Source organism: Anomaloglossus baeobatrachus, chromosome 6 (assembly GCF_048569485.1).
Source record: "Anomaloglossus baeobatrachus isolate aAnoBae1 chromosome 6, aAnoBae1.hap1, whole genome shotgun sequence".
NCBI lineage: Eukaryota > Metazoa > Chordata > Amphibia > Anura > Aromobatidae > Anomaloglossus > Anomaloglossus baeobatrachus.
The window spans coordinates 524,847,420-524,874,486 of NC_134358.1; the positions used below are offsets into that span (position 1 = coordinate 524,847,420).

Genomic DNA, 27,067 nt, shown 5'->3' on the forward strand with positions numbered 1-27,067 from the left:
GCAGGGCCAGGAAGGAGACTTGGGTGTGTCTCCACCATCAGGCGTATCTCAGGAGCAGGGCCAGGAAGGAGACTTGGGTGTGTCTCCACCATCAGCAGTATCTCAGGAGCAGGGCCAGGAAGGAGACTTGGGTGTGTCTCCACCATCAGGCGTATCTCAGGAGCAGGGTTAGGAAGGAGACTTGGGTGTGTCTCCACCATCAGCAGTATCTCAGGGGCAGGGCCAGGAAGGAGACTTGGGTGTGTCTCCACGATCAGCAGTATCTCAGGAGCAGGGCCAGGAAGGAGACTTGGGTGTGTCTCCACCATCAGGCGTATCTCAGGGGCAGGGCCAGGAAGGAGACTTGGGTGTGTCTCCACGATCAGCAGTATCTCAGGAGCAGGGCCAGGAAGGAGACTTGGGTGTGTCTCCACCATCAGGAGTATCTCAGGAGCAGGTTCAGGAAGGAGACTTGGGTGTGTCTCCACCATCAGGAGTATCTCAGGAGCAGGGTCAGGAAGGAGACTCGGGCCTCTCCACCATCAGGAGTATCCCTGAGGTTAGTTATAGCATAAGGTACCCTAAATTTAGGGACAGATTAGGAGCCTCGGGGAAAACTTTGACTAAACAATCTAAATGTGTGTCAAAGCAGGAACTAGTGTGATAAATCTTCTAGATAGAGATATATACAGCACCCCAACTGTGTTGGTGCACAAGTAGGATTCCACCCCAACGGTATAGCTACGTGGAGAGCCAAGTTCTTCATGTCTACTGTGATAAATCTGGCACATTTTAAGACTTTCTATGGGAAACAGATTTGTGAATCCTTTGGGACAGGGTCCATTCTTCATACATTGGCACTGAATAATGTGTTGGGGGTAAACATAACTTTGACTATGTTCATGACTCGCAGTGGATTTCCAGAAAACCCCAGCTGATAAATGATCCGCTACGTGGGCTGTGTTTGTGTGCGGATTCTTTGGTAGAAGCAGTTTTACGTTGGCCGGATCAGATGAGCCGCACCACGCTGAATAGGTCAGTAGTGTCAAATCCTATCGCTCTGTGCCAGGGGGAGCGCGGCGCTGGAGACACTTCAATGAAAGAGGTGAACATTGTGTTTGTCGAGTACGTACTTTACATAGCGCTAATGATTATAACAGGCCGCTTGTATGCGATGTGTACGGGATACAAGGATTATTGTTGTAGTTCAGCTTTTGGAATAAATGCATTGTAGTATTGAAATCTTCACTGTGTGTATCTGGCAGCAGATCCTGGGCCGCTGCATATTGCGTTCATAAGTGTCCTATCATTCATTAGTGAGGATGAATACTTCTGTATTGTGGCATTCTTTGGCTTTTGTCACATTTTCTGCAGACTGGTTTGGGTGCGTCTTCCTTTGTTATCGGTTATACTCCTATTATTTGCTAGCCAATGTGGAGAGCGCCTACAAAGGACCCGGCATATCTGAGATACATGAACAGCCAATTAATTTAAATGAGCATACGCAATACTTCGTTTCTCCTGCGGTGGCGCTGTACAAACAAAGAAACGATTCTACGGTAGTTTTCCCTGCAAATTGGAGCTGATCTCTAAAAGCTTGTTTTTCAGTTTCACCTTTGCTCGATAAAGATTGTCTTAAAGGGAACCTGTCACCAGATTTTTCCCTATTAAACTAAAAGCATCCCCTTCTGCAGCTCCTGGGCTGCGTTATATGAAGGTGCACCTTGGCCCTGACTCCCCTTCCAGACCCCAAAAATAACTTTATGAAACTTGGCCGTTAGGTATGCTAATTACCTTGGCTGGCCAGATGGGCGGGCTCATTTTCTGCTCCTTTGCCCCCCCCTGCCGCTGGTTGCTGTCCTCCTTTCTTGATTGACGGTATGATGCCCTCCGTCATCATCCATGTCGCATTTTCAAATCTCGCGCCTGTGCAGTTAGGTCTGCCATATCGCGGCAAGAGCAGAAAAGATAGCTGCCCTAGCTCGCGGCGGTGAGCTAAATGCGCAGGCGCGAGATTATGGGCGAGTACGAGCATGGCGCTGGTGAGGTTGGCGCTGTGCATGACCTCACCAGCGCCATGCTCGTACCCGCCCATAATATCGCGCCTGCGCATTTAGCTCACCGGCGAGAGCGAGGGAAGCTGTTTTCTGCTCTGGCCTCGATATGGCAGAGCGAACTGCGCCTGCGCGAGCAGACCTAACTGCGCAGGTGCGAGATTTGAAAATGCGACGAGGAGGCTGACGAAGGGCGTCATTCCGTCAATCAAGGAAGAAGGAGGGCGATCAGCGGCAGGAGGAGGATAAAGGGGCAGAAAATGAGCTCGCCCATCTGGCCAACACAGGTAGTTAGCATACCTAACAGCCAAGTTTTATCAAGTTATTTTTTGGGTTTGGAAGGGGAGTCAGGGCCAAGGTGCACCTTCCTAGAATGCACCCCAGGAGCTGCAGAAGGGGATTCTTTTAGTTTAATAGGGAAAAATCTGGTGACAAGTTCCCTTTTAAGTAGAAATTCCACTTAAAGGGGCTACCAGGACTTCTTGGGATAGACCTGCAATTTTCGTTTTTGGCAAGGGATACCATTTTGGAACCTTAAGGCTACATGTGCACGCTGCATTTTTTGTCACATTTTTGCCACATTTTTTGGTGCAGTTTTGTTGTCAGAAAGTTCTCACTTTTGATTTCCCAACAAAGTCTAGGAGAATTCAGATTTGCTTTGTGCACGTTGCAGTTTTTTTGTCTGCTGTTTGTCATTAACGTCTGACATAAACTGTAGCATGTTCTATCTTTTTGCGTTTTGTCCCTGCGTTTATCACTAGTGAAGGGAGGACTCTCAAATCCCCCTGCAGACTCTCGATCGGCGGGGGATTGATCCTTTGTATCTGACCAGATGCCGGTCCCTATTTTATCTATAGGGACCACATTCCGGCGCAAAGGGATAGAAGCAAATTACTAAATAACTGGCGCAGCTGTCACACTGTTCCCACGGCCTCTCATTCTTCCTTCGGGACTGCTCATTAGGCTCATGCATATTCACTGCTTCTCCCGCCCACTAAGGTCTGTGATTTTTTTTGCAGTCAGACGCGCCCCCACACTGAGTGACAGCGTGTCTGACGCCTCCAATCACATACCCAGTCTGTGAGTCTATATTGTACAGTAAAATAAATGAAAAAATTGATGTAGGATTTCCCCATATTATGAAACCCAGCACAGACAAGGCTACAGGCTGCAGCCCCCAGCCGTGCGCGTATCTTGGCTGTGCATCAAAATAGGAGGAACCGCATGCTCTTTTTTTTTTTTTTTTTAAATAATTTAAAAAACCAGCGCGTTGTCCCCACCCAATTTTGATAACCAGCCAAAATAAAGCCATACAGCTGGGAACTGTTTTTGTCAGACTGGGGAGACCCATGGTTATTGGGATACCCTCAGCCTAAAAATAGCAGCCTGCAGTCACCCAGGATTGTTGCATCCATTAGATGCGACAACTCCAGCACTTTACGCTGCTCTTCTCGATTGTCTTAGTGCGGTGGCAATTAAGGTAATTAAGGGTTTAATAGCAGCTTGCAGCTGCCACTAAGCCCTAGATTAGTAATGTGGGGTGTCTAGGAGACCCCCCCATCACTAATCTGTAAGTGTAAAGGAATAAACAAACACTGAAAAAATCCTTTATTTGAAATAAAATACAAAGAAAGACCACCCTCTTTCACCCCTTTGTTAACCCCAAAACACCCCTGCAGGTGCAACGTAATCCACACGAGGTCCCACGACGCTTTAGCTCTGCTAGTCAGCGCGCCATCATGGAACATGACCGAACGCTGTGAGATTCAAATAGAGAATGAATGAGCTGCACACTCACCGGTGACGTCATTCAGGTTAGCTTTGGCCATGGCTGGAGGTTCCAATAGTCCTCCACTGTGACAGCAGGTAACCTAACCTCAGGGGACATCAATGAACTCAGGTGAGGTCACAAGTCACATGAGGTCAAGTTACCTGCCGTCACAGGTGAACTACCGTGGGAACCTCCAGCTGTGGTCGCGGCTAATCTGAGTGATGTCACCGCTGATCGCATGGCTCATTCTCTGCCTGGAGCTCACAGCAGGCAGTCATGTTCCATGATTGTGCACTGTGACATTACATGTAGCAGAGCTGGAATTATTGTGGGACATAGTGTGGGTTACGTCAGACCTGCAGGCATGTTTTGTGGGTTAATAAAGAGATGAAAGAGGGTGTTTTTTTGTATTTTATTTCAAATAAAGGATTTTCTCAGTGTTTGTGTTTCCTTTCACTTACAGATTAGTGATTGGGAGTCTCATAGATGCCTCCAATTACTAATCTAGGGCTCAGTAGCAGCTGTGGATTACTATTAACCCTCTAATTACACCGATTGCCACCGCACCAGGTCAATCGGGAAGAGCTGGTTAAAGTGTTGGGATTGTCGCATCTAATGGAAGCGACAATTCTGGGCGGCTGCAGGCTGATATTTTAAGGCTGGTGGGCTACCAGTGACCGTGGGGCTCCTCAGCCTAAGAATACCAGCCCCTAGCTGTCCGGCTTTATCTGAGGCCCCCTTCACACGTCCGTGAAACACGTGCGTGTTTGTTCCGTTTCCGTATATACCGGAGACACGGACAAACATGCACCAATGTTAATCTATGATTGTGGTCACACGTGCGTTATTTCATTATGTCCGTGTGTGCGTGTCCGTGATCCGTATGTGTTTGCGTTTTGCACGGATGCATGTCCGTTATCTGCACGGAGCACGCACACGTGGACACAATGAAAGTCTATGGGTATGTGCACACACGTTAGTAAACACGTATGCATCTACCTATAGTCCGTGTCCGTTTGGTGTTTTTATTTCTAGTGATGTCGGCCATTCTTTCTATTTCTGTGTATGTCGGCAATCTCCCTGAGTCCGTCGGTCGGTCTCTCTGTCGGTCTCTCTGTCCCTCTCTCACAGTCTGTCGGTCAGTTTCCCCCCCTCTCTCATACTTACCGTTCCCCGATCACCGGCGCGGCGCTGCACGGCATTCACACTGCTGCGGCGGCTTTTACTATTTTGAAAAAGCCGGCCGCTCATTAAACAATCTCGTATTCCCTGCTTTCCCCGCCCACCGGCGCCTATGATTGGTTGCAGTGAGACACGCCCCCACGCTGAGTGACAGGTGTCTCACTGCACCCAATCACAGCAGCCGGTGGGCGTGTTATTACCCCGATTTGCCAACGCACCAGGGCAAATCTGGAAGAGCCGGGTACAGTCCCAGAACTGTCGCATCTAATCTATGCGGCAATTCTGGGCGGCTGTTGACTGATATTGTTAGGGTGGGGGGCTCCCCATAATGTGACGCTCCCCATCCTGAGAATACCAGCCTTCAGCTGTATGGCTTTATCTGGCTGGTATTAAAATTGGGGGGACCGCACGCCGTTTTTTTTAATTATTTATTTATTTTACTGCACAGTATAGACACGCCCACCGGCTGCTGTGATTGGGTGCAGTGAGACAGCTGTCACTCAGCGTGGGGGCGTGTCTCACTGCAGCCAATCATAGGCGCCGGTGGGCGGGGAAAGCAGGGAATACGAGATTGTTTAATGAGCGGCCGGCTTTTTCAAAATAGTAAAAGCCGCCGCAGCAGTGTGAATGCCGTGCAGCGCCGCGCCGGGGATCGGTGAGTATGAGAGAGGGGGGGAAACTTCAGTCACTCGGGGGATTAGCGGTCACCGGTGAATCCTTCACAGGTGACCGCTAATCAGTACTCGACACAGACAGAGCCGCGGTATGAGGATGAAGTCGGGTGAAGTTCACCCGAGTTCATTCTCATCGCGCAACTCTGTCGGCTGTCAGCCGACATTTATAAACGACATTGTGCATCACACACACGGACATTCCACACGGGCATTCCACGTACACATACACATTAATTCCACACGCACACACGGACGTTCTGCACACAAACACGGCTAGCATACGCAATTCACACAGATGCCACACGGACCATAAAAACGGACACAAAAACGGGATACGGACCCGAAAAACGGCCCGTAACACACGTGCGTGTTTTTCACGGAAGTGTGAAGGGGGCCTTAGCTAGATATTAAAATTAGGGGAACTACATGCCGATTTTTAAACTATTTAAATTAAAAGAAAAAAAAAAAAGCTGCATGCAGTTCCTCTTATTTTAATACACAGCCAAGAAAAGCGCACGGGTGGGGGCTGCAGCCAGTAGCCGTGGACTTTATCTGTGCTCGGTATCATAATATGGGCTGACGCTATGCCAAATATTTTATTTTAGTTATTTATTTTTACTGTACACTATAGACCCGCAGACCATGTCTGTGATTAGAAGCGTCAGACAAGCTGTCACACAGGCTGGGGGCGCTCTCTGACTGCAACCAATCAGACGCCGGTGGGTTGGGGGAAGCAGTGAATAAGTGAATATGCATGAGCCTAATGATCAGCCCTGGAAGAAGAATCAGCGACCACTGGAGCAGTATAGCTGTGCTGGAGACTCTGTAAGTATAGCGCGTCGCTTGATTATTTTTTTTTTTTCTTTATTTTAACTTTATTTTTTTATTTTCAGAGTGCTCGATCCTGATCAAAACACGGAATTCCCTAAGAATTCTGGACCTGGTCATTTAAAGCCAAGGGGGTGGGTCTCACACTCTGGTCCGCCCATCACTATAATTTTCACAATTTTTTTTTTTTACATTTCCAGGCTCTCTGGGACTAGGTGCAGTTTTGATGTCTCAAGTGCAGTTTTTTGTGAAAACAAAACTGCAGCGTGTGCATGTAACCTTAGAACAAATTATAAGCGCTGGAGTCTGGGCTGGTCATTTGGACCAAGGCAGCTGTAATACTATTGTATGTTTTGAGGATTTCGATAGCGTTAGGGCAATAACAGCCAGAGACGAGTTTGTGGTACAAGATGTTTATGATATGTAACCACGGTAGATACACAACGGAAATATACAGTATAACAAACACATGAAAATACCTTTCCGAAACGGAGGGAAGGGGATTCCCGGGGCCACGCACCGGACTCCCCCAGGGAGACCACCAGAGCGAACCCCTATACAGGGACTGTCCGGCAATCAACCCCGGAAGGCCTAAATGCGCCGCAGCCGGGACACAAGGGGCAAGCGGTAAAGTCCAGAAGTGTCCGTACGGGATGAAAGTCCAGAATGGTTATGAACCGGAAGAAACCGGGCAGACGTGCTGACCAAAGACGGCAGACGGAGTCCGGGCACAGTTTGAAGAAACCGGGTATGGTCCAGAGTCGGTCGGTAGATTTTCAGGAGGATCCAAAGGTAATCAAGCAGCAGCAGCAGCAAAGCAGGAGCACACAGCAAGCAGTATACTCAGGCACTGGACTAGGCTTAGAGGCGGCCTTTTAAGCAGCTGGACAGGAAGTAGGGCAACAGAACATAAAACTCCATGTTAACCAAGGGCAAGCTCTTTCAAAAGAGGACTGGAAAACCCGGAAACCTGACATTACTCCCCCCCCCCAGAAACGGCCTCAGGACGGGTCAGGGCCCGGCTTGTCCGGGTACCGTCGATGAAACTGAGCGATCTTCCGGGGTGCTCGAATGTTACCCACCGGTTCCCAGGAATCGTCCTCGGGGGCGTACCCCTGCCAACGTACCAGATACTGAAGCCGACGACGATGGAGCCGGGAGTCAATAATGTCCTCAACCACGAACTGCTCCTCGCCGTCGACCATCACGGGCGGAGGAGGAGGCACGACACGACCATGAAACGTATTGGGAGAGACGGATTTGAGGAGAGAAACATGAAAGACCGGGTGTACCTTTAGATGGTGCGGTAACCGCAGCCGACAGGCCACAGGGCTCACGATCCCGGTGATCTTGAACGGACCGATGAATTTTTGTCCCAGCTTCTGCGAAGGGACACCCAATCTCAGGTTCTTCGTGGACAACCATACAGAGTCCCCTACCTTATACATGGGTGCCGGTTTCCGGTGAGCGTCTGCCGACCTCTTGTAACGCTCCTGAGCTGTAGCCACAGTGTCCTTCAGAACCTCCAGATTTTGTCGTAGCTCTGTCAATCTGTCCTCCACCGCAGGCACTGAGACCGCAACCGGTGACCTAGGCAAAATAGTCGGATGGTAACCCAAGTTAGCAAAGAAGGGCGTTACCTTAGTGGAGCTGCTCTGAGTGTTGTTATACGAGAACTCCGCCAACGGAAGCATCTTCAGCCAATCGTCCTGCAGATGGCTGACATAACAGCGAAGGTATTGTTCCAGGGTTTGATTGGTCCGTTCGGTTTGCCCATTTGTCTGAGGATGGTATGCAGAAGACAAACAGACATCAATCTGGAGTGCCGTACAAAACCCCTTCCAGAACCTAGACGTGAACTGCACGCCCCGGTCAGAGATGATCTCGTCAGGTACCCCATGCAATCGGAATACGTTCTGGATAACCAGATCCACTGTCTCTGCGGCTGAGGGAAGACCGGCACACGGAATAAAGTGAGCAGCTTTAGTCAACCGATCCACCACCACTAAAATGGTATTGTGACCGTCTGAGACGGGCAACTCCACAATAAAATCCATTGAGATAGACCCCCAAGGGCGAGATGGCACGGGTAACGGTTGGAGGAGTCCTGTAGGAGCCACACGAGGGACCTTGCACCGGGCACAAACCACACATGAGTGGACATAGTCCTTTACATCCTTTAAACAGGTAGGCCACCAGAAAAAACGGTTCAGAAATTCCTGCGTCTTCTGTACCCCCCTATGACCAGCCAACACGGAGTCATGGACCAACTTGAGAACCCGAAGTCTTACGGCCTCCGGGACATAAATGCGTCGCTCTCTCAACCACACACCATTCCGAAGAACAAGAGTTACATCATTCGGGGGGGCAGCAAGAAATACGTCACCATCATAGGCCAGCTTGATGTCCTTCCACAAGTCCTGGTCCTGGATTACTCCAACGAAATTGGCATCCGATAACACGGTCTGAGACGGGGTTCCAGGCACGGAGTCCACGGCGTGGATTCGGGACAAGGCATCGGCTTTCCCATTACGTGAACCTGGACGGTATGTAACGACAAAATTGAACTGGTTAAGGTATAGGCTCCAACGGGCTTGCCGTGGAGACAGGCACCTGGCAGACTTAAGAAATTCCAGATTACGATGATCTGTGAGTACTATCACTTGCTGCGCGGCTCCCTGTAAGTGGTGTCTCCATTCCTTGAAAGCGGAAATAATCACTAACAATTCCTTGTCCGCAATGTCATAGTTCCTTTCTGCAGGGGACAACCGGCGGGAAAAGAAAGCACACGGATGTAAGAGACTCTTGTCCCCAGTCCTTTGAGAAAGGATGGCCCCTAATGCGTAGTCGGAAGCGTCGACTTCCACGATAAAGGGAAGTGCGGGATTCGGATGTACCAATATAGGCGCTGGGGTAAAACAAACCTTGAGACGATGGAAAGCTTCCTGGGCCTGGGCGGACCACACAAACTTCTGTCCTTTCTTGGTTAACAGAGTGATGGGATGAACGATCTCTGAAAAATTACGGATAAAACGTCGGTAAAAGTTGGCAAAACCGACAAAGCGTTGTACCTCTTTGATGTTCCCCGGTTCCGGACAGTCTAGAATTGCTTGTATCTTGCCAGACTCCATGTTCAGTCCCTGAGGAGAGATGACATAACCTAAGAATTGTATTTGTGAGCAATGGAATTCGCATTTCTCCAGTTTGATGTACAGGTGGTTTTCCCTCAGCCGGGTAAGTACGGTCTTGACGTGTTCCTGGTGTTCCTGCAGGGAATCAGAAAAGATTAGGATATCGTCCAGATAAATCACCATGAATTGGTCCATGATATCCCTAAAAATATCGTTAACTAGATGTTGGAAAGTCGCGGGAGCGTTACAAAGTCCAAAAGGCATCACTAGGTACTCAAAATGTCCATACCGACATCGGAACGCGGTCTTCCATTCGTCTCCGGGACGTATACGGAGTAGATTGTATGCCCCACGGAGATCCAATTTGGTGAATATTTTTGCCTGTTGGACCCTCTCCAATAGCTCAGGAATCAACGGTAACGGATACCGGTTCCGGATAGTTATTTTATTCAGTTCCCGGTAGTCAATACAGGGTCACAGAGTCCCCTCTTTCTTTTTCACGAAAAAGATGGGTGCCCCTGCTGGTGAGGTAGACGGACGAATAAATCCCTTAGCTAGACTTTCATCAATGTATTCTTTTAGTGCTTCTAGCTCAGGTGCCGCCAACGGGTAGACATGACCAAACGGGATCTCCGCCCCTGGGAGTAAGTCTATGGGGCAATCATACGGTCTATGCGGGGGAAGCCGATCGGCTTTTCTTTTGTCGCATATATCCGCAAAGTCATTATACACCGGGGGTAGAACAGGTACCTGTACAGTGCCCTCTGCATTCGGTGTTACTGGAACCGGAACAGTTGGACTAATGGTCGGAATACTCTGCGGTGGGAAGGATATTTCCTTAGTTTCCCAATCGATGACCGGATTTGTAGACCGTAGCCACGGAATACCTAGAATAATCGGAAAATGAGGAGAAGAAATTAACATGAAAACAAGGGTCTCCTGCTGACCTGGCTTCATGACGCATTCTAGCGGTACGGTTTCCCGATCAACTGGTCCAGAGATTAACGGAGATCCGTCAACCGTCTCCATGGTAACCGGTGAGGATCTTTGCTGAGTCCGGATACCGTGTTTCCTGGCAAAAGAGGAGTCCATGAAATTTCCCCCTGCCCCAGAATCTATCATTGCAGAGGTAGGTATTAGCTGTCCCTCCCACCGGATCTGAATGGGGAGCGAGCAATGGGTATATTTCCCTTCCGAGTCCTTCGGTGAGGTTGACATTACAGTCAAGGGAAATACCGCATCCAAGTGTCCGCTTGCCTCAGAGATATCGGACTCTGCGTCCGTGTTGTCACACTCTGCCATGGCTGCCAATACCTTATTTGGGCGATTCGGACGTTTCGGGCAGTCGATCAAGAAATGGTCCGATTGACCGCAATAGAAACACAAACGCTCACGGAGCCGGTGTTCGCGACGTTCATTGGTCTCTCGCTTTTGCAGAGAGTCCACTTGCATAGGAACGTCCTCGGCCTCCCGTGGCGTCCTGAGAGCGGGTTCTCTGGAAGGAAATGCAAAGTTGTTCACACGGTTTACAGCTGCCCATTTTTCCTGTCTACGTTCCGTCAAGCGGGTATCAATACGCACACAGTGCTGGAGAAACAGTTCAAAATCCCCTGGAGATTCGGAACGGGCTAACTCGTCTTTGATGGTACCGGACAAACCCTTTCTGAAAACAGACAATAATGCATTGTTTCCCCAATCGGTGTCTACCACTAACCTCTTAAATTCAGTGGCGTATTCAACGACAGAACGCTTTCCCTGACGTAAGGAAAGGAGAGCCGATTCAGCGGTAGCACGGCGATTCGGATCATCAAACATCTGCGCCATTGCGGTCAGAAAGTCCTCCAGGTGATTTAAACGGATGTCCCGGTTCTCTATCATAGGATTAGCCCAAGCCAGTGCTCGTGAGGTTAATAACATAATTATACATAACACTTTGGACCGGTCAGAACGGTAATAATCAGCATGTACATCAAAAAACAGTATACATTGGTTCACAAATCCACGAAACTGACTACGGTCACCATTGAAACGGAATGGGGGTAACCTAGGCATACCGGCAGCTGATACGGACGTAGTGGGGCCGGCTTACTGAGCCTCCACTCTGACTTGCAAATCCTGTATAGCCGGACCCAGTACCTGGTGATCATGGCCCAGCTGTGCCTCCACATCTCTGAGTTTAGTCTGCACCACCTCCATCTCCTGCTGCAAGGAGTTAATCATAGAAAAGAGCTGATCTACTCGTGTCTCAGTCATTGCCCCAGCGAAATCCTCTTAGTGGCCTGAGTATAATGTAATACTATTGTATGTTTTGAGGATTTCGATAGCGTTAGGGCAATAACAGCCAGAGACGAGTTTGTGGTACAAGATGTTTATGATATGTAACCACGGTAGATACACAACGGAAATACACAGTATAACAAACACATGAAAATACCTTTCCGAAACGGAGCGAAGGGGATTCCCGGGGCCACGCACCGGACTCCCCCAGGGAGACCACCAGAGCGAACCCCTATACAGGGACTGTCCGGCAATCAACCCCGGAAGGCCTAAATGCGCCGCAGCCAGGACACAAGGGGCAAGCGGTAAAGTCCAGAAGTGTCCGTATGGGATGAAAGTCCAGAATGGTTATGAACCGGAAGAAACCGGGCAGACGTGCTGACCAAAGACGGCAGACGGAGTCCGGGCACAGTTTGAAGAAACCGGGTATGGTCCAGAGTCGGTCGGTAGATTTTCAGGAGGATCCAAAGGTAATCAAGCAGCAGCAGCAAAGCAGGAGCACACAGCAAGCAGTATACTCAGGCACTGGACTAGGCTTAGAGGCGGCCTTTTAAGCAGCTGGACAGGAAGTAGGGCAACAGAACATAAAACTCCATGTTAACCAAGGGCAAGCTCTTTCAAAAGAGGACTGGAAAACCCGGAAACCTGACAGCAGCTATTCCCAAATGGGCCACCAGCCTTTACAAGCCAGAAAATGTGTGCAACATGCTGTGTGTGTGTGTGTGTATGTGTATGTGTGTGTGTGTGTGTGTGTGTGTAACGGGCATAGTATGTGTAACGGGCAGTGTATGGAGCAAGCGGAGTATTTGTGTGGAGTGTAGCTAATATTCAATTTGTGTGTCACATACAGTGTGTATGCTTCAAATACGTTGTGTGTGTATCATCCATATCTTAGAATTCCGACATTGGAGAATAGAGTTTGAAGGTTTAAACAATCGCCTAACGAGCAAGCAAAATGCTCATTCATTGGGTTGGATCGTTTTATTCCACAGCTAAAATCATCATTCTCGGAAGCGATGTGAAGAGGAGATGCCGGTGACATAATATATTTAGGCAGAATCGTCTACTAGTAACCGTTCTGTCCCCATCATTCTTCATCTGTCTGTGTAGAGCGGCAGATGAAAACTAACCGAATGATTTGAGCATAATATTGGCTTTTAGCAGTCTGACATCGGCTTGTCTAAATGCGGCTGTGCCTAAAACTGCAGCTGTATTATTTACCAGGTACAGGTCTGTACTATTAGTAGTAGCTGTGCTTGGTACTGTAGCTGTATTATTTACCATGCACAGGTCTGTTCTATTAGTAATGGCAAAATACAAATACCATAAGCCATATGAAAATTGAAAAAATTGAAAATGTGACATTGCATAACTGCTAAAAAAAAAAAAAAAAAAAAAAGATATTTAGCTAATGTATTAATCAATTCATTACTGCCCTATCACCAACTTCACGGTAATCTCTTATTTATGGGGTCCCTAACCAAATGATATCTCTATGTTTGGTTGAAACCTGCTTGTGTATGGGAAGCAAGGGACCTGGCTATATAGGAAATTGAATAAACATGGCTAAAGGGCGGGACTGGGTTCTCAGACAGAAAAAAACTGCATAATCAAAAAAGACTGCTGGAACACCATTGTAAATGTGAACAGGGTGCTAGCCAAAAAATATACAATCTATATAAAGTGAAAGCTGCACACCAAATTCAGAGAAAAATGGACAAGCATAACTGCTTTATAATACATAAGGAATGAAATTTCCAAGCATATAGAGGTAACATTTAGTTAGGGACCCCATAAATAAGAGATTACCGTGAAGTTGGTTATGGGGCAGTAATGAATTGATCAATACATTAGCTAAATATCATTTTTTTTTTTTTTTAAATAATCCTCAGCAGTCATGCAATGTAACATTTTCAAATTTTTCATATGGCTAATTGTATTTTTCATTCCTTATTTATTTTAAAGCAGTTATGCTTGTCCATATTTCTCTGAATTTGGTGTGCAGCTTTCACTTCATATAGATTGTGTATTTTTTCGCTAGCACCCTGTTCACATTTACAATGGTGTTCCAGCAGTCATTTTTGATTTATTATTAATCATGGTCCGGTTTGTATTATTAGTTGTGTTTCTAGCACTGCATCTTTATTATTTACCGGTCACAGGTCCACACTATAAGAAGTGACTGTTATTGGCACTGCATTTTAGTCACACTTGTGTGTATGGAGCTGCCCTTAAAGGGATTGTCTGCTACTTTAACATCTTAAGGATACCTCATCAATGTCTGATTGGCTGGGGTCCGACACAAAGCACCACCGCCGATGTTCTCTATATCGGAAATGTTAAGTTCCGGAGCTGCCCTGTCTTCTAATAGCGGTCGCGGATGAGTACTGCACATCGCCTCCCATTCAAATCAATAGCAGGCAGATGTGCAGTACCTGGCTGTAGCCATGAGCAGTTGACGGGGCAGCTCCAGAACTGAGCATTTTCGGCCCCCTGCTGCTGCCGTCATCGGCACCAAGAACAGCTGATCCGTGGGGGTGCCTAGTGCCGGACCCCGGCCGATCAGACATTGATGACCTATTCTAAGGATAGGACATCAATGTTAAGGTAGAGGCCAACCTCTTTAATTTCTGTTACTAAGGTCCTTTAGTTGCTTCAAACTGTATCTGGTCAATCGCCCATCACTGTAATATTGCCAGACTATCCTAAGGATAGCGGGTATACCAGACATCCATACTACCACCAGGAAAACACAAGACTGTTGGGGAGGACAGAGCATACGCCAATGGAACTCCAGGAATTAAGCAGGTATAGATTTGATTAGTTGTTCTAATCCCATAATCCCATTAGTGGCTATGGGCCAATTTTAAACTATCATGGAAAACCCCTTTAAGGTTTGGGATAACCCCTTCAAAAGGAGTCTGTCAGTCCAAAGTTATACTTCCACACAGCTTTGTTGGGGAAGGAGTAAAGGCCGCTTTACACGCTGCGATATCGTGACCGATATCGCTAGCGTGCGCACCCGCCCCCATCGGTTGTGCAACACGGGCAAATCGCTGCCTGTGGCGCACAACATCGCGCGGACCCATCACACTACTTACCTGTCTAGCGACGTCGCTGTGACCGGCGAACCACCTCCTTTCTAAGGGGGCGGTTTGTTCATCGTCACAGCGACGTCACAGCAGCGTCACCGAACCGCCGCCCAATAGAAGCAGAGGGGCGGAGATGAGCGGGACGTAACATCCTGCCCACCTCCTTCCTTCCGCATTGCGGGCGGACGCAGGTAAGGAGAGCTTCCTCGTTCAAGTGGTGTCACACATAGTGATGTGTGCTGCCGCAGGAGCGACAAACTACTTCATACACCGAGCAGCAGCGATATTCGAGAATAGGGGGGCATGTCACCGATGAGCGATTTTGACCGTTTTTGCGATGATTCAAAATCGCTCATAGGTGTCACACGCTAAGACATCGCTAAAGCGACCGGATGTGCGTCACAAATTCCGTGACCCCAACGAGATCGCTTGAGCGATGTCGCAGCGTGTAAAGCGGCCTTTAGATTAAAAAATGTTACTGTTAGTTTTCAAAACCGTTCCTCCGTTACACCAAAAACGTTTTGCAAATCGGGTTGAACAATTACCCCAATTAGGTGGCTAATCGTGCACTCATTTCCACTCATTTAGCGTACAACCTAAGCTTCTGAGCTGATTAAGAGAGCAGGGTCTGAAGTTAAACCTATGGCATCTGTGTACGGTCCCCTTCCTCGCTCTCTCCTCTCTGCTGACATGTCTCCGGTGTAGCTGTGTAGTGGGCAATGTCAGCAGTGTGGAGACAGTGATGTGTGCACTTGCTCTGGCAGAGGAAAAAGTCTACACCTATCGAAGGTTGTTCTTCAGTTAGCGCCGTCTCAAGGCAGGTTAGCGCTGTCAATCATATAAAAAGATTTTTGTGAAAGGGACAATAAGAAATGGAGACACTCGCCGCTGGTTGAATACTTTGTGCTTTTGACCCCCAGTCCAGTTTATAGTCCTCAGTCATATAGGGTCTATGGATGATGTCCATAATATACGAAAATGTTTAGTATCCTAATTGTACTTTCATCTCCATTTCTTTTTTTACAATTTTATTTTTTATCTTTACATAAAAAGAGGACAAAAATTAAGTATTGGATATTTGCACTTGAAATGACGGACACCACTCGTTCCACCATCGTGTCCCCTTGTAACCGTTTATCATGGAGATCGTTTTAATAAAGACTAATAATACTAATGAGTCACTTTTTTCCTTTTTTGTTGCTGCGAGTTCTGTTTGCTGCGCGTCGATCAGTTGCCTAGCAACATGTTCTGCGGCAGCGGTGACTGTGGTTGATCTCCATCCCTCAGTGGACGCCATCCTAGTGACCTTCCAGCCTGTAGAAGCCATCATCATGATTATTGATGATGCGTTACCGGGAATTCTGAGCCCAGGATTTGTCCGGGGAAGATGGCCGCTAGCTGGGCTTTTTCAGGATCTGTGCAGTTGGATGTGAGCCCTCCGATGCCTTCACCTGCCTCATACCTGCTATTTTACATCCAGCACATTGACCAAAATCTGTCATTGTTAATACTCCAACCCACCCTTACATATATGGTTCTTCCACAAGAGGATGAACCAGCTCATCCTGCTTTACTGGCGATGGGTTATAATGGCCTGGATCACTCCAGAAATGAAAGGAAAACGCTCAGTGAAATCTCTATATAGGAAGTGCAAAACAAGGTTATTTTTTTGCAATTGAGTTAAAAGTGTGGTTTATTAATTTTTTTTCTGTGTTTTTGATTTGAGGGACCGGTTTGCTTTCTCTTTAACTTAATCATAGCTCCTACTTCGCCATATCCGAGCCAGGGCCTTATCCTCCCAATAACCGAGCCAGGGCCTTATCCTCCCAATAACCGAGCCAGGGCCTTATCCTCCCAATAACCAAGCCAGGGCCTTATCCTCCCAATAACCGAGCCAGGGCCTTATCCTCCCAATAACCGAGCCAGGGCCTTATCCTCCCAATAACCGAGCCAGGGCCTTATCCTCCCAATAACCGAGCCAGGGCCTTATCCTCCCAATAACCGAGCCAGGGCCTTATCCTCCCAATAACGGAGCCAGGGCCTTATCCTTCCAATAACCAAGCCAGGGCCTTATCCTTCCAATAACCAAGCCAGGGCCTTATCCTCCCAATAACCGAGCCAGGGCCTTATCCTCCCAATAACCGAGCCAGGGCCTTATCCTTCCAATAACCAAGCCAGGGCCTTATCCTTCCAATAACCAAGCCAGGGCCTTATCCTCCCAATAACGGAGCCAGGGCCCTGTCCTCCAAGTAACTGAGCCAGGGCCCTGTCCTCCCTGTAACCGAGCCAGGGCCCTGTCCTCCCTGTAACCGAGCCAGGACCTTATCCTCCCAATAACCAAGCCAGATCCTTATCCTCCCAATAACCAAGCCAGGGCCTTATCCTCCCTATAACCGAGCCAGGGCCCTGTGCTCCCCATAACTGAGCCAGAGCCCTAAGCTCCCCATAGCTGAGCCAAGCCAGGGCCCAGTCCTCCCCATAATTGAGCCAGGTTCCGGTCTTCTCCATAACTGAGCCAGGGCCCTGTCCTTGCCGTAACTGAGCCAGGGCCCTGTCCTTGCCGTAACTGAGCCAGGGCCCTGTCCTTGCCGTAACTGAGCCAGGGCCCTGTCCTTGCCGTAACTGAGCCAGGGCCCTGTCCTTGCCGTAACTGAGCCAGGGCCCTGTCCTTGCCGTAACTGAGCCAGGGCCCTGTCCTTGCCGTAACTGAGCCAGGGCCCTGTCCTTGCCGTAACTGAGCCAGGGCCCTGTCCTTGCCGTAACTGAGCCAGGGCCCTGTCCTTGCCGTAACTGAGCCAGGGCCCTGTCCTTGCCGTAACTGAGCCAGGGCCCTGTCCTTGCCGTAACTGAGCCAGGGCCCTGTCCTTGCCGTAACTGAGCCAGGGCCCTGTCCTTGCCGTAACTGAGCCAGGGCCCTGTCCTTGCCGTAACTGAGCCAGGGCCCTGTCCTTGCCGTAACTGAGCCAGGGCCCTGTCCTTGCCGTAACTGAGCCAGGGCCCTGTCCTTGCCGTAACTGAGCCAGGGCCCTGTCCTTGCCGTAACTGAGCCAGGGCCCTGTCCTTGCCGTAACTGAGCCAGGGCCCTGTCCTTGCCGTAACTGAGCCAGGGCCCTGTCCTTGCCGTAACTGAGCCAGGGCCCTGTCCTTGCCGTAACTGAGCCAGGGCCCTGTCCTTGCCGTAACTGAGCCAGGGCCCTGTCCTTGCCGTAACTGAGCCAGGGCCCTGTCCTTGCCGTAACTGAGCCAGGGCCCTGTCCTTGCCGTAACTGAGCCAGGGCCCTGTCCTTGCCGTAACTGAGCCAGGGCCCTGTCCTTGCCGTAACTGAGCCAGGGCCCTGTCCTTGCCGTAACTGAGCCAGGGCCCTGTCCTTGCCGTAACTGAGCCAGGGCCCTGTCCTTGCCGTAACTGAGCCAGGGCCCTGTCCTTGCCGTAACTGAGCCAGGGCCCTGTCCTTGCCGTAACTGAGCCAGGGCCCTGTCCTTGCCGTAACTGAGCCAGGGCCCTGTCCTTGCCGTAACTGAGCCAGGGCCCTGTCCTTGCCGTAACTGAGCCAGGGCCCTGTCCTTGCCGTAACTGAGCCAGGGCCCTGTCCTTGCCGTAACTGAGCCAGGGCCCTGTCCTTGCCGTAACTGAGCCAGGGCCCTGTCCTTGCCGTAACTGAGCCAGGGCCCTGTCCTTGCCGTAACTGAGCCAGGGCCCTGTCCTTGCCGTAACTGAGCCAGGGCCCTGTCCTTGCCGTAACTGAGCCAGGGCCCTGTCCTTGCCGTAACTGAGCCAGGGCCCTGTCCTTGCCGTAACTGAGCCAGGGCCCTGTCCTTGCCGTAACTGAGCCAGGGCCCTGTCCTTGCCGTAACTGAGCCAGGGCCCTGTCCTTGCCGTAACTGAGCCAGGGCCCTGTCCTTGCCGTAACTGAGCCAGGGCCCTGTCCTTGCCGTAACTGAGCCAGGGTCCTGTCCTTGCCGTAACTGAGCCAGGGTCCTGTCCTTGCCGTAACTGAGCCAGGGTCCTGTCCTTGCCGTAACTGAGCCAGGGCCCTGTCCTTGCCGTAACTGAGCCAGGGCCCTGTCCTTGCCGTAACTGAGCCAGGGCCCTGTCCTTGCCGTAACTGAGCCAGGGCCCTGTCCTTCCCGTAACTGAGCCAGGGCCCTGTCCTTCCCTATAACTCAGCCTGAGCATTGTCTTCCCTATAACTGAGCCAGGGCCCTGTCTTCCCTATAACTCAGCCTGAGCATTGTCTTCCCTATAACTCAGCCTGAGCATTGTCTTCCCTATAACTGAGCCTGAGCATTGTCTTTCCCGTAACTGAGCCAGGGCCCTGTCATTCTTAAAACTGTGCCACCACATTTGCTGCAGATAACGCTGATTCCTGTGTTAGATATTTTGCTGCATGTGGATGACTGATACTTGTGCGGTGAGTTCTGTACTATCACATGGAGGCTGCAGAACACAAGGAACCTCCTGTAGTTTGAGTAATTGGATGTGAGTTTAGTGAATACACGATTATCCTGATCCTATAGATTTTATTTCAGGAGGATCTTATGGATTCTTATATGGAGATATATTCTCAGTGTCCTCCTACAATTTCATGCACTATTAATGGTATGGCAGTGTTCAGATTAACACACGGATTTATCTAATACAGGAAAGCCCTGTGGCTAATTTAGATATAATGGAACAACTGGCCTTGATTTTCAGGTATTTTTCATTCACTTTAGATGGAGAGGTCTGTGTGAATGGATGTGTTATAATAATACCTTGTGATATCTAATTAATACATGTTCAATCATATATGCCTTTGTGCTACTAAATATATACATACATACATACAATGCATTAAGGGTATATATATTGTATATATACTTTTTTTTTTTTTATGTTATCAACCCATGACTGAAGATGATTTCAAGGCACCATGTGTGTGTATGGATGCCATATGGACATCATCTGTCTTTATCCCATCCATGGCAAAGATTATATAGTAAACTATATTAGAACTTTTGCTGTAAAGGGAATCTGTCACCAGGTTTTTTCTCCCCCATCTGGAAGCAGCATAATGTAGAGACAGAAATCCTGATTCCAGCCATGTGTCACTTACTGAGCTGTTTGCTGTCATTTTGATAAAATCGATGTTCACTTCGCTGCATATCCAGCAGTTATACAGGAGCTCATCAATATGCTGGACTACCTGCAGCACGCCAAGTAGTCCTCTAATGATAATCTACTGCTGATTAAACAGAGATTTTATCAAAACTACACTAGGCAGCCCAGTAAGTGACACATCGCTGGAAGCAGGATCTCCGCCCCTACATTATGCTGCTCTCAGATTAGGTGTTAAAAACCTGATAACAGATTCCCCTTAAATTATGGATGTAGAAAAAGGATCTCCTACAGATGTCAAGAAAGGACCTACGGATGACAAATGCATCACTGTAAGAATAGAAATCGTAATATTTTTTATTTTTTTTTCTGCTGAAAAACTGATAAGATGTCATATGCTCATATGAACTTAGCCTAGCAGTGATATTCTTGATAATGTCGTTCTCTCTTTTGAGGTTTGGGTATAATGATGACCTTTGATGTATGATGCTGATTGCGAGACTTATGTGAATTCGAGTCGTATGATCTGATTTTTGTGTAATTTGATTTGTGTGACCGGATACAAGAGAACGATTGCATTAATATTCTGACATCCTCTAGTCATCTTCTCATGGCTTATTTTGCTGTCATTTGGCTTTAATTTCACGTATATTATTTTTTTTTTGTAGGTTAGAGTCATAATGTCTGAAGATTCCTTGTAGTCATTCCACACCTGGAGCACATCGGCTTTTCTATAAAGGGGCGCAGGTAAAAGGCTTAATTTCACATGTTTATTCTAGTAAAAAAAAAAATAAAATTTTAGTTTTTCTTTGGAAAGTCTTGTATCCCCTGAGCGTGCACAGCCTGTGATTTTTAAAATGGTTTGCCACTTACCATAAATATGGATTTATTTTGCTTGTCGAAAATGCCGCTCTGCTCCTGAATCTAGCATTGTTTTTCTTTAATTCCTGCACCTCTATTCCTGAGATGTGTCCCCTTCTTCCCTGTATAGTCTTTTTTTTTAGCCAACTGGGCATGTCCTTCAAGAAAATTTCATTGAGAAGTGTTGATGACCCCGCCCACTTGATTTTAAAAATCTCCGTTTACTTACTGGGAAGAGAAGGCCATATATCAAGAATGGGAAGGTGCAGGAACGTGAGACAAACAATGCCAGATTCAGGACAATAGGTAGTGGTAGCTGATCTTTAGGTGAATCGACACTGGCTGCTGTATACATCACATGGGATACACTGGGAATGGGGCATATATATCACGTAGGAGACACTGTGACTGCTGTATATATATTGCATAGGAGACACAGACTGGTGTATATACGTCACATAGGTGACATTGGGACTTGTGCATATACCGCAAATCATATAGGAGACACTGAGACTGCTGTATATACGTCACATAGGAGACACTGAGCTCGCTATATATACGTCATATAAGAGACACTTCAACTGCTGTATATAGTGTGTCCACCCAAATCCTGTCCACTGCCATTAACTTGAGAATGGTGGCAGCTATAGGCATAGAAGTGGTGTCTAGGTATAGTAAAGTATCCATGCGCTACGCAATGAAACCACCTATAGCGCCACCTGGTGGAAAACAACGGAGTTAGCATTTTTATCTCGAAAACGGAACGAGTTAGAGAAAAAAGTGACTTACAAAGTTGCAGGGCATCATCAATTCAATACGAATCGACACCTTGCATACAGAAATGCTATGATATGAAACCCATGATCCCCCCCCCCCCAAAACATTGAATGCTGGTCACGCATATGGCGCTCATTTAACTTTGATGCTCAAAGTGGCCCCCGTCAGCTGCAATGCACGTCTGGACTCTGGACAGCATACTGTATCTTGCTGCACGTTGTGCAATATGGTAGGTGACACGTTTGCACAAAGCATCTGTGATACGCCATTGTAGGTCCTGCAATGTTGGTGGAGGGGTCGCATACACCTGCTGTTTCATGTGACCTCACAGAAAGAAGTCCAATGGGGCCACTCCATGCATCCACCATACCCAGAGACTTGTCGGAAGGTCTCCATGAGGTATGGCTTCACGTCCGCAGCCTTGTGAGTTTTACACGTTCTAATCGTAGCATTTCTGTATGCAAGGTGTCGACTCGTATTGAATTGATGATGCCCTACAATTTTTTAATTCAGTTTTTTTCTCTATCTTGTTCCGTTTTTGAGATAAAATGCTAACTCCGTTGTTTTCCACCATTTGGCGCTATAGGTGGTTTCATTGCGTAGCGCATGGATACTTTACTATACCTAGACACCACTTCTATGCCTATAGCTGCCGCCGTTCTCAAGTTAATGGCGGTGGACAGGATATGGGTGGACACACTGTATATAGTATAAAGGCCCAGTCACACACAATGACTTACCAGCGATCCCGAAAACGATGCGACCTGATAGGGATCACAGGTAAGTCGCTGGGAGGTCGCAGGTGAGATGTCACAGTCAGATCTTACCAGCGATGCAGGAACAATATAGGTCGCAGTAGTGACCTATATAACGATCTCAGCAGTCACTGTGACCCTGTCACACAGTGTCAAACACAGCGATGTGTCCTGCCCAGCAGGACATCGCCTTTGAAGAAAATGGTCTGGACCATTCTGCAACGACCGGCGACCTCACAGCAGGGGCCTGATCGCTGGTAGGTGTCACACATAACAAGATCGCTAACGGGATCGCTACTACGTCACAGAAACTGACTCAGCTGCGATCTCGCTAGCGATCTCGTTATGTGTGACGGTACCTTTAGAGATACTGGGACTGCTGTATATACAGTCATGGCTGAAAGTGTTGGCACCCTTAAAATTGTTCCAGAAATTAAAGTATTTCTCCTAGAAAATTATTGCCATTTCACATGTTTATTTCCTTTTGTGTGTATTGGAACAACACAAAAAAAACTGAAGGGGGAAAAAAGACAATTTGGACATACACAAAACCCCAAAACTGGTCTGAACAAAATTGTTGTCACCCTAAACGTTTATTTGTTTGTACACCCTTTGGAATAAATAACTGCAATCAATCACTTTTTATAACCATCCACAAGCTTCTTACTCCTCTCACCTGGAGTTTTGGACTCCTCTTCTCCAAACTGCTCCAGGTGTTATTTGAAGGCACCTTCACCCAGCAGCAATTCTAAGATCTCTCCACAGGTTTTCAATGGGATTTAGATCCGGACGTATTGCTGCCACTTCAGAGGTCTCCAGCGCTTTGTTTCCATCCATTTCTGGGGCCTCTTGAACTATGTTTGGGGTCATTGTCATGGCTAGAATACAAACTTCCTTGCAACCCCAAATCCTTTTATAATGGAAGTTAGCAATCACAGGAGTACTGTAACGACAGGCATGTAGCGCCTCCATCTGTAAATGCTGCCGTCAGAGATTGACAGCGGCATGTAACCCCTTTGTGATGTGACCAATTTTCGTATTTGTTTTTTGCTCCCCTTCTTCCCAGAGCTATAACTTTATTTTTCTGTCCACATAGACATATGAGGGCTTATTTTTTACGGGACAAGATGTACTTTTGAATGACACTATTCATATTACCACATAGCGTACTGTAAAACACGAAAAAAGTCCAAAAAAGTGTGGGAAAAAAAAAGCAGCAATTCTGACATGTCTTTATGGAATTGTTTGTACAGTGTACATGTAGTGGTATAAATGACCTCACAATATGATTCTGCTCATTAGTACGATTATGGTGACACCAAACATACATGTCCAGTTTTTTTATTATTATTTGAGTTGTGAAATTTTTTTTTTTTAGAAGTTTGCAAAGAAATTTTTTTAGGTTGTGTCACCGATCTCCAAGACCCCGTAACGGTTTCATTTTTCGGTCGATAGAGCTGTGTGATGGTTTTGTTGTGGGGTGAGACAACATTTTTATTGATAGCATTTTGGGATAGATATGACATTTTGATTGCTTGTTGCAGCATTTATTTTTTGTGGTATTGCAGGAAACAAACAAACCCTGAATTTTAGCGTTCTTGTATTGATTTTATTTACAGTGTTTAGTTATCTATTATCTTTATATTTTGATAGATCAGACTTTTCTGAACTTGGCGATATAACGTGTATTTTGTTATTATTTTTAATGGGGAAAAAGGGGGGTGATTTGAACTTATGTTTTGGGGGGGGTTTTCCCACTTTTTTAAAACTGTTTAAACTTTATTTTATATTTTTACTTTTCACTGTTTTGAATAGTCCCCTTAAAGGACTATAACCTGCCATTGTCTGATCGCTTGTGCTGTATACAGCAATGCCACAGGCAGGTTTCAAAGGAGCGCTAGCACGGAGGTCTTCAGCAGACCCCCTGGTGTAATAGCAACCCATGGGTGACCCATAATCACGTCATAGATGCACTGATTGGCACTTAAAATGGTGTGCCCCTATGCCGACACGTGTTAAAGCCTACTGTAAAGAGTATGACAGCGAGATTTAAAAGGTCCGCTCCACCCGCAATTGTTAGCAGCAGGTGTTGGCTGTAACACACAGTTATTACTGGCCGGGTATGGGGTGAGCTCACCCCATGAGCCCCCTCTATACAACCATCTCCTACATGCGCGCTGTACAAGTCAGCTCAATGCTGTACAGTGGAACTTTGGTTAACGAGTAACCCATTTAACGAGTATTTCGCTTAACGAGCAAAGCATGCTGTAAATTTGTAACTCAGTTAACGAGCAAGCTTTGCCATACGAGCAAAATCCTCACCGCACACACTTCCGGTTCCGTACTTCCACCGCGCTCTAACCCGCTCTTACAGTCCACACAAACACGCACGCATATACACACACACACACACACACACACACACACACACACATTATGCTTACCTTACCTTTTGTTCCATCGTCGGCCTCATGATTTTTGTAGTTCGCCACTACAGGATGTGTATCGGTAACCATTGCGATGAGGGAGGAACTTCCGTTGTCAGCCGCTACTCAAAGGCGGCGCACTGATCAATCAGAGGCAAGCTGCTCCTGCCTTTGACGTCAGCGCTCTGGCAGCGGACGTTCTGGCATCGCTTGCGATGGTTAACGATACACGTACTGTAACAGCGAAGGAGGCCGGCGATGGAACGAAAGGTAAGGTGAGTATAATATGTGTGTCTGCGGGTGTGTTTGTGCATGTGTGTGCATGTGTGGAATGCCATAATAGGGGACCAGGATGGGACATTGAACAAGTTGTGGAACGAATTGTCTGCATTGCAATGATTTCCTATGGGAAATCTTGCTTTGCTAGACGAGTAATTTGGTTAACAAGCTCACTCCCAGAACGGATTGTTCTCGTAAACCAAGGTTCCACTGTAATATAATTAAAGGTATGGTTGTTATGGCACTCTAATACTGATTAAATTTATAGCTTTTGTAAAGAAAACCACTTTGTGTTTCTTCTAATTAGCATTTGAAGTTTTCTACTAATTAGGTCTTCTCCTCCCTGTCTGTGATTCCCCAGCCTCTCTGGTATTTAAATGACAGATCACTCCTGAGATTTTAAACAGAGGAGGCCGGTCATTCATAGATTGGAGGAAGGCAGGATGCTATGGAATCACAAACAGGGAGGAGAAATCCTAAATAGCAGAAAACATCAAATGGTGATAAAAGAAGGATGTTTGCACCAAATGTACACATCTTATCAGTTTTACATTGCCCTTACAGCTCTTTACCTTACATTGCAAAATCGTGCTGACAGGTTCATTTTAACAGATTATCATAACAATCGCGGGTGGAGCTCAGCTCTATGCATGGCTGCAAAAAGGCAGATGATGGCTGAATGCGACAGCCGTCAACTGCTGGCAAAGATGCAGGCTCATTCCCTGCGCCCGCATCAAAGTTAGGGAGCTGGCATATGATGTAACTGTATGTAATATTTCGGTAAAGGTTTAATAATTATTTTTTTTTAACAACAGGTACATTGCAAATATTTTTCATTTTTTTTAGACTCTGTACAGTGGATATGATATTTATTGGTTTGACCACCTGTTTAGAAAAAAATACCCTGTAAAAAAAAACACCTGAGAAAGCTCTGTCAGGCACTTTAGTATATATTGTGTATACACTATGGGGTGTTTTGGTGACTACATGTGCATCCACAGAGTTGTGTAACACAAAAACATGGGCATTTTTCATTGTTTTTATCTTGTATATAAAGTGCATATCAATAAGTATATACTAGTGTATACTACTACTGCAGTGTATTGTATAGGCAGCCAAACGATCGCAGGTTTCAGGTCAATAAAAATAGGCAGTTTACAAAAAACATTCAAATATAGCATATATATGTGTGTGTGTGTATATATATATGTGTGTATATATATATGTGTGTATATATATATGTATATATATATATATGTATATATATATATATATATATATATATGTATATATATATATATATATATATATATATATATGTATATATATGTATAATATATATATATATATATATATGTATATATATGTATATATTGTGAACGTTGCGCCCTGCAACGTGGGGGTTTCACTCGCTTGCAGCGGTGTGAGGTAGCTTCAGCAACACACGTACACAGTCTCTTCATAGAAATTCTGGCAGTTTATTAAAAACACTCAGCATAAACTGCCCTCACACATAAACAATAAGTCCATAATGGAAGTTTAGCAACTTCCCCACTCTCTGGCTCCTGCCAGCGTACAACTCTAGCCGAGGTTCCTTCCAGCACCCAGGGCCCTCTGCAGACTCGTCTGTCTGTCTCTCCTCCTGGAGAGATTCGGCCCTACAGCCCTGGCCTGGCTGCACTCACCTCAGACTCAATATCAGAGCCTTGTGATCAGCCTCCATGCAGGCTGATACACCCAAAGCTCCTGGCTCTGCTCTCGCTTGTTTCCAGTCCACACACTGGACATCGAGAGCCAGTCTCTCTCTAGACTGCCCTAGACACACACTTCACCCAGGTTCAGAGACAGGATTGCTTTAACCCCTGGAGCCACACCCACAGGTG

The 27,067-nt window shown here is 47.1% G+C and overlaps 1 protein-coding gene across 3 annotated transcripts in view; it reads left to right on the forward strand.

Moving 5' to 3' along the window:
* The window catches only part of MPP7 (MAGUK p55 scaffold protein 7), a 534,209-nt gene that overhangs the window by 109,045 nt on the left and 398,097 nt on the right, over nt 1-27,067 (forward strand). For all 3 annotated transcript variants that reach the window (XM_075315522.1, XM_075315524.1, XM_075315523.1), the window contains exon 2: nt 20,755-20,833. The gene's annotated coding sequence lies outside the window, so the exon portion shown is untranslated. The remainder of the gene's footprint in view (nt 1-20,754; nt 20,834-27,067) is intronic.